A 12,050-nucleotide genomic window follows, 5' to 3' on the forward strand; every position below is an offset into this window, starting at 1 on the left:
AGTGTGCAATCTTACAGATTTTTAGGTTTCAGAATCAGCCTTTGAGTTTCTGGGCTGAACAAGACTGTGCCTGTTTGGGCATATTATTCACTTATGTTCCCGCATGTCAAACACATGAAAATTAGGATATCAGAGAGCATAACAGAGAAATCGGGAAGTGAATACAGAATCTTTTTGATGCTCTGACATTACTTAGTTTTTTTCAGCCAGCTCCAAATTAGAAGAAAATGGAGATGATATTTGAGAGACATCCCTAATCATTACTAATCAACAATATCCTCTTGAGGAGGCCATTCTCTAATTTTCAGAGCAATACCCAAGAACACAGGATACTGTGTGTCAGGGAGAGTGTTGTGTTGGTCACTCTTTTGGAGGCCTCTGAAGAAGAGCACAAGAGAACCTTTATTCTGATGACAGTCACAACTCAGCTGTATAGAAGGGGCAGAGATAAATAAGATATCTATTTATTGAGTTGTAGGCTAAGCACAATGCTAAGACTTTACATGCATCTTCACATACCTTACTTTCTTAATAATTCATTATATCTCCATTTACAGGTGAGGAAACCAAAGCACAGAGAATAAGTGAATTGTCCAAACATGCTGGCACTCTGCTCATAGAGGTGGAGCTGAGAAGCAGACCTTGATTTGAGCGACTCCAAATCCAGCCTTGTTTCCAGTGGAGTGTGTTCCATAAACACTTGGTTCATTAGGATGGAAGAAAGGAAGACAAATCTGACCCACTGGTAAGTTGTGGCTTATTTGTCCTTAGGTCTGTGCTTTCATTTTTGCCCTATATTTCATATTGCTCAGCTGTTCCACTAACGAACAAAATTTAAAATGCTCCTAGAATGTTTGACTTATTCAGTGACTTCATCATTAAAAGGACACTGGGGAGGGAAGCAAGAGTGGAGTTTTCCAAGATCCATTATTCTGTGCAAGCTGTCTTCTCCCACATCTCTCTTGAAATATCACCACCCATTCGGCTTCATGTTATCACAGTAGCAATAAAGCAGCTCTCCGCAAGCTACATGGAAAATCCATCAGTCTCTACTAGGGTAGAGGACTTTCTGATACAAGGCCAAAAGGAAGAGGTATTATTGTGGTAACTTTAAGAGAAAAAAATGCATATGTAGTGATGATATTTACACACATGTCACACATAAACGTTTAAAATGATCAGACTCGGGTGAGCATGGAAAAGAAAAAACAAAGAAACAAACAAAAACAAACCCAGAAGCAATACTCATTGTAGTTGTTTTAAATAATGAGAGGTATTCCAATTCTGTGAGGACCGCATACACATGAGAAAGATTTAAGGTTGAAATTAAATAATTAAAAGCCTCTATAATGATGTGCATGATTATTGTGTACTGAAGTAATGAGGCATTCATGGTAAGTCATTTACAATAAGAAAATAATTACTGTTGTGTGCGCTCTCTCAATTCTAGCATTTCTGGAGTCAGCTAGCGGAAGTGGTTGTAGGGAGAAGATCAGACAAAGGGAAGAGTGCAGTAGAGTCTCTCTTCCTGTTGCTTTTTCTGCTGTTGGGTGGGGTCAATCACTTTTCCACTCACTGTCTCCTAACAGGTCTGATTTGCTCCACTTGCAGCTGAATCCCCAGTGCATGTACTGTCTCAATTACGAGGAAGAGTCACAGAGAACCCCCAATGACATGGAGATTGAAAGGTTCTGTTCAGTGTCTTAGAGAAAGAGATTCCTGTTTCAGTGGGTAGATGGTATAGTAAAGATCAGTGCTTCTCAAACATTAGCATACAACAGAATCACCTGAGGGGCTTGTTAAAACACAGGCAGTGGGCCTAAGCCCCAGAATTTCTGATTCATTACATTTAGGGTGGGGCCCAAGATTTTATGTTTTGAACAAGTTCCCACATGGTGCTGATATCTGGGGACCACACTTTGGGAACCACTTATGTAGAGATTAATTAGAATCACAGGCTCTGAGTCTCATGTTAGACCTGGTTGTCTATCCCAGCTCTTTCACTTGGATGACCATGGAAAAACCACCCCTCCAAAGTACCATCTCTTCAGCTATGAAATGAGCCCAGCTCATAGTGTCATTGTGTGGACTCACATAAGATAATGCATGCAAATTTCTCATCACTGTCCCTGCAGTTTGGTAAGCATTTTGTAGATGTTAATTAATTTTTAATAATATTTTGTCGACTTTCTTGGCAAAACGTTACCTATAAACTCCTTTCGGCAGCTAGCGGCTGGGTAGGAGGGACCAAACACCAGGGACGGGTAACAGGTATGACTCACATTTAGGTGACAGAGCGTACTCAGATTTCATTGTGCTTTGGTGCTGTGCAGGCTGTGTAAGAATCGTCTGGGAGACATGCTAAAAATGTATATTCTGGGTCCCACTCCCAGAAATTCTGATTCAGTAAGTCTGAGACAGGTTCTGGAATTTGTATTTCTAAAAAAGCTCCCCAAACTACTCCGATGCGGTTTCATGTGTAAAAATCATTCATGTCCGCCCTCAGATTGCTTTCCTAACTTTCAGCTTCTAAGACATTGTTCTCAATCATAGGTGAACATTAGAATCATCAACTTTCAAGTATCTCAGTGGTTAGGCTGTCCCCCCGTTCAGTTACACAGAATCTCTATGGGTTGGATCCTGGCACCGGGTTTTGTTTTGTTTTGTTTTGCGAGGTCCCCACTTAGTTACTTTAGGGAGCCAAATTTGAGAATCATTGTTCTAAGGGAAGGAGAGTTTTACTGCATGAAGATGAATTGGCAAGAAGTAATTTTGAAATACCAGGCACTGTTGTATAGGGAAAAACCTGATCTTGGTGATAAACTGATTATCAGAGGGGATTATTGACATTAGGATGTGAGAGAAGGATATAGAAAGAATGGTCCCTAAATAGTGTTTGCCCGTTTGAATTCTTGTTGGGGCAGGCTTTGCCTCTTCTATGTGTCCCATGAGTATGTTTCGTTTTTGTTAATCACACTTCCCTCATGACAAAATGTGAACATTTTTTTTCCTGTTTTGCCTGCGATGGGTTAAATGCTGTGCTAAGTGTTTTCATATATGTAATCTCATTTGAGTCTCAAATCATCAGTGTGAAAAAATATCTTTTCCAGATGAAACACGAACTCAGTGACACAAGTAGTAAGTAGTTGGTTATGACAGCCCCCCCCCCCACATGTGCAATTCAGCTTCTTTAAGATGGCCTCCATTTTTATTTCTCAAATTCCTCTCAAGCATTTGTTAAATGTTCTCGAGTGGGAAGGGATTGAAACTGAACATCAACGGAAGACAGGAGAGGACTTATTCTTGACCATAGGCAAGAAACCGTCTCTCTTCTTTTTCATTGGGAAGAGATTGATTAAGACACATCAGCACCAATGTCCGTTAGTAGCTCTGCTCGCTGCGTCTGAGAAAGAAATAGTTCTAAAAAGAATGCAGCTTTTATTAAATTGATCTGCTTACTTCCTTAGATATTTGATTGGTCTCAAAATTTTCCATCGTCTTCTCACCATTTACAATATTGGACATAAAAGTAAAAAATTTTATTGAGCAATAAAAATGCTCTAATAAAGTAAAGGTGGTAAATCCTTCCAGTGGCAGCACAGAAAGCAGTTCCGTGAGAGCCAAGAGAATGGTCCTGCTTTGGGAAATGCAATCCTAGTTATGGGATGATATTAAACATCACTTTTAAAAAATGAAACACATTGAAAACCCTTGCATGTTTAGACCTACAGAAGAGATGCAAAGTGATGTCTGTGAGGGATTAATGAAGGCCCTGGAATGTACATGCCAGGCCTCAATATTTCCACTTAAGTTGTGTCCTGCATTGATGCTTGACATTAAGAGCTATTCCAGGTCACTTCGGTGGAGGGATTTATGGGGTATTGGACGGCAGGCTGATTTAAATTAGTCTCTGCAAATATACTTGGTATAAACTTACCTGTCATAGACAATGGCACAGTTTTAAGAAGGTTTTCAGATTCATCACAGTCTCTATGGTATTTTTCTTTAATAATGCATATTGAAAAATAAGATGTTTAGCTAAGGCTGCTAATTCTTTGAAACTCTAATCATTTAAACTGTCTAGCCTTGTTCAGGGTAATTATTTCTATCCATTATCCATCATGCTAAGAAATGACAGCTCAGGGACAAGGAGACTTTTCAAGCAAATGCTTTAAGACAGTGTTTTAGTTTGCAGGCACTGGCCAATGTTAATTAAATTATATAAACAATGACTCATAGTATAAATAGCACAGAGAAGCTTGAAAAAAAAAGACAGTTCAATAACTTTAAAACTCTTCTTTCAAAAAAAAAATAATAAAAATAAAAGGGGGCCTTTATTCTCTTTGGTTTATGTTCATCTTCCTAAAATTCGGGTGCTGTCAAAATACATTGTCTCTAAAAGTCTCACTTCTAAGATTCATAGGGGAATCTTTCTGAATTCTATTTCTGGAATCTGTTTTGCATTACAGAAAAAAAGAAAACAAATGGAGAAAAGTAAGCTCTTTTAGGAGCCACAGAACCATGAGTCAAGCCCCTAGACATTCTCAGAGTGGGAAACAAATTCTGGTGGATGGCCGATATAACCGCTAATATTAGTGGAACAGCCAATATCTAACACACATCATTGTTGAGTATAGCTTCTAATATCTCTCTAACACACATCATTCTTTTCTGGCAAGTTTTAAAGGTTACCATTTTTTGAAATCTTTAAGATGGGTAATAATCCCAGGACCTGTGACAAATATAAAAATGTGACATTATCACCCACCACTCATTGCTCAGCTTCTTTACCCAGAGGAGGAAAATATCTGACAGTCTATCCATGTCCTTTTATTTACTGTAAAATCAACAGCTTATCAATCTCTTAGAAATTTAGAGTTTTGGAGTACTGAATTGACATCTGTAAAAAAAAGGAAGCAGCTGGGTCACCCTCACTTTCTATTTGTTTCACTTTGTCCTTTTTCTCTGCCTAGTAAAGTCACAGGAAAAACTGTGGTTCACAAATGGGTCAGTGGCCTTTACTAGAACATATCCTGCTAATTCAGGGGAGTTAGGTGAAGTAACTTGCAAGCTGCTTGAGGTCAGAGACTATGTGTCATTCATCTTTCAATGGCCTTTGGAGCCTGGTGGGTGGGTGCTCATAGGCCCTCAGTGGGGACGATATATGTAGTGGTTGTTGCAGGTTGAGCTGAAGTGGGATATGTTCAAATAAAATAAAGCACGTTGCATCGATTTTTTTTTTGTTACATTCTTAACATTTTATTTAACTTATTCTTCAAATAAGACAAGTTATATCCAGTTTCCTTTCCAGTTCTTAGGAAGCAAATATTTTCTGAGACATATAGTGTGGATGGTTAAAGTTTTTCAATTTTTTACACGTGGAAATTAGCTGTTGTATGTACGTGACTATCAAGAAAAGGGATAATTTTTTTTTTTTTTTTAGATTTTATTTACTTATTAGAGAGAGAGCGCGAGTGAGAGCAACAAGCAGGCAAAGTAGCAAGCAGGGGGGCAGGCAGAGGGGGAAGGAGAAACAGGCTCCCCGCTGAGCAGAGAGCCAGATATGGGGCTCCATCCCAGGACCCTGGGATCATGACCTGAGCTGAAGGTAGATGCTTAACTGACTGAGCCACCCAGGCGCCCAGAAGAGGAATGATTCTTAGTTGGGAGTTATTAGACTCGGGAATGTGAAAGGAACGCAAACTTATCCCCTAGATTCTTAGACTTTTTTCACATTATTTTGCATTATTTTTTCACATTATTTCGCATTATTCTCAGGCGAACTTCCAAATGTTTAAGGATTTCCCAGATATTGTACTGATGACTTCTAATTTAATCGTGTTGTGGTAGAGAAGATATTCTGTGTGACTTCGGTCTGTTGAAATCTATTTAGACTTTTTTTTTAGGGTCCAGCATGTGGTCTATTATCATGAATGTTTCATGTACACTTGAAAAGAATGTCTATTTTACATTATTTGGGGTAGTGTTCTATAAATGTCCATGAGGTGAAGTTGGTTGATAGTGTTGTTCAAGATTTCTATATCCCAGGGGCGCCTGGGTGGCACAGCAGTTAAGCGTCTGCCTTCGGCTCAGGGCATGATCCCGGCGATCTGGGATCAAGCCCCACATCAGGCTCTTCTGCTGTGAGCCTGCTTCTTCCTCTCCCACTCCCCCTGCTTGTGTTCCCTCTCTTGCTGGCTGTCTCTATCCCTGTCAAATAAATAAAATCTTAAAAAAAAAAAAAAAGACTTCTATATCCTTACAGATTTTCTGTCCACTTGTGCTATCATTTATTGAGAGAAGATATGTTAAAATCTCTGACTATAATTGTGGAGAAGATAAATGTTCATGTATCTTTTTAGATCTTAATTTTTGCTTTGTGTTTTTCAAACTCAGTAATTAAGTACATACACATTAAGACTATTACATCTTCTTTATGAGTTGATGGCCCATGTACAGCTATGAGTGACCTATTTAATCTCTGTAATAATACTTGTCCAAAGTCTACTTTATGTGATAGTAATATAACCACTATAGTTTTCTTATTATGGTGTATCTTTTTCTCTCACTTTGCTTTTAATTGGAGAGTCTATTCAATGTGAGTTTCTTGTAGACAATGTAGAGTATTACTTTTTTATCTAGCCTGACAATCTTTACATTTTCAGTGCAGTTTTAGATCATTTTCATTTAATGCAAGTATTTGTACAGTTGTACCATCTTGCTACTTGTTTCCTATTTGTCCCATTTGTCCTTATTACTTTTTCCTCTTTTCTGAAGAAAAGTTATAAGACATTTGTCTTCTCATGTGTCTTTCTCCAACGCCCTTCCTGGTTGCTTTTAATATTTTTTCTCTTTTCAGCATTTTGATTATGATATACCTGGTATGATTTTCTTATTGTTCATCATTGGGGTATGTCTGTTTGTTTTTTTAGCTCCTTGGATATGTGGTTTTATAAAATTGATTAAAAAAATTTAACCATTACGCTCTCAATGGACCATCCCTTTTCCTTTTCTGGGACTTTAATTAAATTTAAACTTATGCTTAATATTGTCCCTTATGTCACTGCAGCTTTTATCATTTTTTCAACCTTTGTGTGTGTGTTTCAGTTTAGGTGTGTTTTATTGCTGTGTCTCCAGTTTCACTGCTCTTTTCTGTCACAGTGTCTACTCTGTTGTTAATCCCATTCAGTTATTTAAAAATTTTTTCAGGGGCACCTGGGTGGCTTAGTCAGTTAAGTGTCTGCCTTCAGCTTGGGTCATGATCTCCAGGTCCTGGGATCGAGCTCCATGTCAGGCTCCCTGCTCAGCAGAGAGTCTGCTTCTCCTTCTCCCTCCACCCTTCCCCCTGTTTGTGCTCTCTTTCTCTCGTCGTGCTTTTGCTCTCTCTCAAATAAATAAATACAATCGAAAAAAATAATAGAAAGTTTTTCAGATATTTTTTTAACCTCAGAGATTCTTTTCTGTATGTTCCATTTCTCACTTTATTATGTTTAAACATTCTTTTAATCTTTAGTCATATTTATAATAACTGTTTTAAAGTCCCTATTTGCTAAACTTATTACTTCTTACATTTCTGGGTCTGTTTCTATTGACTATTTTTTCTTCCTGGCATGGGTCAAATTTTCCTGTGCTGCTTCACATGTAATATAATGTTTTTTATTAGGTGCTAAATTTGTGGATATAACATTGTTGAGCATATGGATTTTGTTGTCATCCTTTAAAGATTGTTGAATTTGGTTTTGAGATCAGCTTGCAGAACAGCTTGATTCTTTTGAATCTTATTTTTAAGATTTTAAAAAGGTGACAAAAGGTAGCTTTTGCTTTTGGCTTAGTTCAGGTTTTCTATCAAGAAGACTTTTCTAGGGTCCCTATTAAGTATTCCAGGTGTTCCACAAGGTTTCTGCACTCTGGATGGCTAGAACTTGAAAGTCTTCCTGCCATTTGTGAGGTCTGGAAAGTGTTCAGTTTATAGCCTTATGGTAATTGTTCTTTCCATGATAGTTATTCTTTGTTTAGCTTCATATATTCTCACATTATGCATGTGCTCCTTCATGTTCAGCCAGATTGAAGGGGAATCCATGCAGATTTATTGAGTTTTTCTCAGAATAACTCCTTCTTTTCTGTTACTTTATCTTGGAAATTACATATGCTTCAGCCTCCCAAGTTCTGATTTCTGTCTCCTTTCAGAGAGACCAGTATTGTGTTTGGGCTCCTCCTTCCTCTAGTGATACAGAAAATGCCTCCAGCCAGAAAATTTGGACATCTGTAGGACTCACCTTGTTTGTTCCCCTTTATTAAGAATCACAACCCTGTTGAGCCTGCTGCTCAACGTTTAGAAAGCAGTTGTTCACATAGTGCGTCCAGTTTTCTAGTTGTATACTGTAAGAGGGCAAATCCACTACCAGTTACTCCACAATGATTGGATACTGTAGGTTTTATTCTCTTATCTTGATAGAAATCTTTTAATTTTTATGTTCTTCGAGAACAAACAGATTTGGGGAAAAAATGTATGTAGTTTATTCCATGTACTTTTGACAGTTCTATTACATATGCCATACTTACCAGTTACAAGTGTATGTCAGTAAGTTCTTAAACATATCTATTAGTTTTCTTACTTATAACATGGGAATAATAATACTAATCTCATGAGGCTGTAGTAACTAGAAGTAATCAGCTATATAAAGCTTGGTCCTTACAAGAAGATTGACAAATGCTTCTATCATATAATTAACAGTCATAGAAATTGTACCTTAAAAAGGCAGAATTTTATAGTCACTAATATTTGTCTCCAGTGAATTGTTAAATAATCTTATCTTTCCTATAAATCAAACAACCAACTAGATGCAAGTTAAAAACAGTGATCTCATATTACTCTATTTTAATTATTCCCCCATATCACCAAAGAATGAACTGGTGTTTCTTCTGTGCCAAAATTTAATTGACTACTCAGGTCAATAATAATTTTATTTAGCACCTTTTAGAAACCACAAGGAATTAAAAACTACACATATAGGATCACAAATTTGTTTCTATCCCTGGCTCTTGGCCACCACTATATGCCTTGATCCCACACAGGATTCTAAAATGATATTTCTATTTCAAAGCCAAGATACACATGCCATTTTTTTCCTCTTCATTAATAAGATAGAATACAGACCTCAGTAAACCAGCCAACAAATATTCTGAATGTCAAAACTAAGCTTTTTGACTTCTAGAATAACTTGATTTCCTTAATCTGTTAGTTGGGCTTACAAGAATAAAACTCATTGCGGACAGAGATGTAACCAAGGTCCTGGGAAAGCGGTACAAAAGGGGTACAGCAGTGAGGAAGAGGTAAATTCAATGTACAAACAACTCAACAGTATTTGGGATGGTTGGAATGTTCTAGATCACCTGGTTCAAAATGTGGATGTCAAAATGTGTTCCAAGAATGAAGGAGGTGGGATGGGATAATGGCAAAGGGGAGTTAAATGGCAGAGCTCTAGACAGTCTCTTTTTTCATGCAAAATAACTCCCGTGTTTTATTCAAGTGTCACAGTATGATTTCATTTAAAAAAGCGTTGCTGCTAAACAAAAATATTGACCAATCATGACCTAGTCAAAAAACCCTTTATACAGCTGGAGGCTGACACCCAGTGTGACTTCATGCACGTTTACACAGCTAGTTAGTGGCATTGCTGCGACTAAAATTCTAGTTCAGGTCTCCCAGGCTGCTGTTCCTTATGAAGAAAAGGATGTATTTAAAAGGCTCATTTTTCCATTGTGCCTCATTTGTTTTTTTCCCTGCTATGTTCCAGGTCATGCTAGGTTCTAGGGAAACAAAAATAAGGTTAATATCTGATGGACAGAAGCATACCAGTACAAAAATAATTGCGATACAATATTGTAAGTGGATTTTGAAGGTAAGCACAGGATGCTACCAGAATGCACAGGAGGGACATATAAATCTGACTAGCAGTAACAGAGTTGGTGCTATCAGACCATAGTCTTAAAGGCTATTTGGATATTTGACAGAAAAGGGAGAGAGAGTTTCCATCCCAACAGAAGGAACAATATGTACAAACGCACTGAGATAAGAGAAAAAATTGTGTTCCACAAAAAATTGATGTCAGTAAGAAGGAAAAATAGGAAGTTCTGGAACCTCCTTCTCCCATGGGCACCATGATTGAACAACAATACACTAACCAAATTCCATTGTGGCAAATCCAGAAACCAACTGAGAGGCTCCTGCACCCTGGGCAAGCATGAAACCAAGCACATCAAAGCTAGTAGGAAAGGCCAAGACACTCTCTCACCATAATCTTCTACCTCCTCACCCCCTAATTGCCAGCACAGCATCATGCAATGGAAAGGAAACACTCAATCCCCAGATTTTCCCTGGGAAGGAAAGGACTGGACTGGACCACATGTCCAATGTCTTGATTTTTCTGGGGGCTGCCCAAGGGACAAGTTTCTATCTTTCCTGATTCTGAGAGCTGACAGGAAAGGATCCCATGCTTGGAACATCTGAGAACAAAGATGGTGGTTTGAATAGCATGTAAACACCTGCCATAGCCCCTCCTTCAGGCTCAGCACAAAGCATGAGGGTTAAAAACCCTAGATCCCCTCTTTTCCCCAGGGAGAGAAATAATTAGACCATGTGTCCAATGTCCCAAATTTTCCAGGGACTGGCCATAGGATTGTCTCTGTTGGCCTGTCTCAGAGTGCTGACAGGATCTGGTGTACTCTAGATGGTTGGAGGCTGCTGAGAGCAAATACAGCAATGGACTAGCATGCAAGCATTCGCTAAGCCCTTCCCATGGTCTCAGTATAGAGTAAGACAGTTAAAAATCCTGGATCCCACCTTCTACTTGGGAAGAGAAAAAGTTGGGCCATGTATCCAAAATTCCAACATTTTCAGGGAGCAACCAGAGGGACTGGCTTCTGTCTCACCTGTCACAGAGCACTGAGTAGACCTGGCATACCCCAGATTACTGAGGACCACTGTGAGCAAGGTGAAGGTTTGGACTAGTACACGATCATCTGCCAGAACTCTCTCCCCAGATCAGTGCAAAATGTTTGGCAAGACTCCCAGTCCCTGGCTTATCTATGGGGAAGGAAAGAGACGATTAAAACATATGCCCAGTGTTCAGACTTTTCAGGTGGCTTCCCAAGAGACTTGATTCAGTCTCAGAGCATGGACAAACCCAGCATACTCTAGATCCCTGGAGGCAGCTAAGAACAAAAAAATTGCTTGGGAGAATGCTACTGGTCCGGAAGACGCATGGTATAGTATACAGTCATTAGAAGAAGGAAGAAATCATGAATTCCTAAAAAAAAAAAAAAAAAAAAAAAAAAAGGAAAACAGGCAAATCCACCTAGTTGATAATTTATACACATAAGTCCAGAGAAGATACATACATGGAAAGGGTTTGAGAGGTCTCAGAATGTCTGGCCCAGCTAATTGGTGAGGGTCTTCTCCTGGGTAAGGTCAGTCCATGAAGACTGGAAAGGTGGCTATTTTCTCCAGTGCACAGATACCACAGAAAGCATAGAATTAATAGATGAATACATTTAACATGAATAGAATGAAATTGGACCCTTATCTTATGTCATTTACAAAAATCAACTCAAAGTTGTTTAAAGACTTTAATGTAAGACCTGAAACTGTAAAACTACTAGAAGAAAACATAGGGGAAAAGCGTCATGACGCTGATCTTGGCGATGATTTCTTGGATATGAGACCAAAATCACAGGCAATAAAAGCAAAATAGACCAGAGGGCCTATATCAAGCTAAAAAGCTTCTACAAAGCAAAGGAAACAATCAACAGAGTGAAATGGTAACCTATGAAATAGAAACAAAAATATTTGCAAACCATACATCTGATCAGGAGTTAATATCCACAATCTATATTGAATTTCTACAACACAATAGCAAAAGAAAACCAAATAATTCCATTAAAAAATGGGCAAAGGACATGAATAAACATTTTTCCAAAGAGATACAGATGGCCAACAGACACATGAAAAGATGCTCAACGTCACTAATCATCAGGGAAATGCAAATTAA

General features: G+C 38.4%; 1 long non-coding RNA gene across 1 annotated transcript in view; it reads left to right on the forward strand.

Moving 5' to 3' along the window:
- The first annotated feature begins 567 nt into the window (after window positions 1–567).
- The window catches only part of LOC148109148 (uncharacterized), a 39,009-nt gene continuing 27,526 nt past the window's right edge, over window positions 568–12,050 (forward strand). The window contains exon 1 of the long non-coding RNA XR_015726196.1: window positions 568–745. This is a non-coding gene — a long non-coding RNA (uncharacterized LOC148109148). The remainder of the gene's footprint in view (window positions 746–12,050) is intronic.

Source organism: Ursus americanus, chromosome 12 (genome assembly GCF_024610735.1).
Source record: "Ursus americanus isolate L20-20 chromosome 12, mUrsAme1.1.p, whole genome shotgun sequence".
In the NCBI taxonomy this organism is placed as follows: domain Eukaryota; kingdom Metazoa; phylum Chordata; class Mammalia; order Carnivora; family Ursidae; genus Ursus; species Ursus americanus.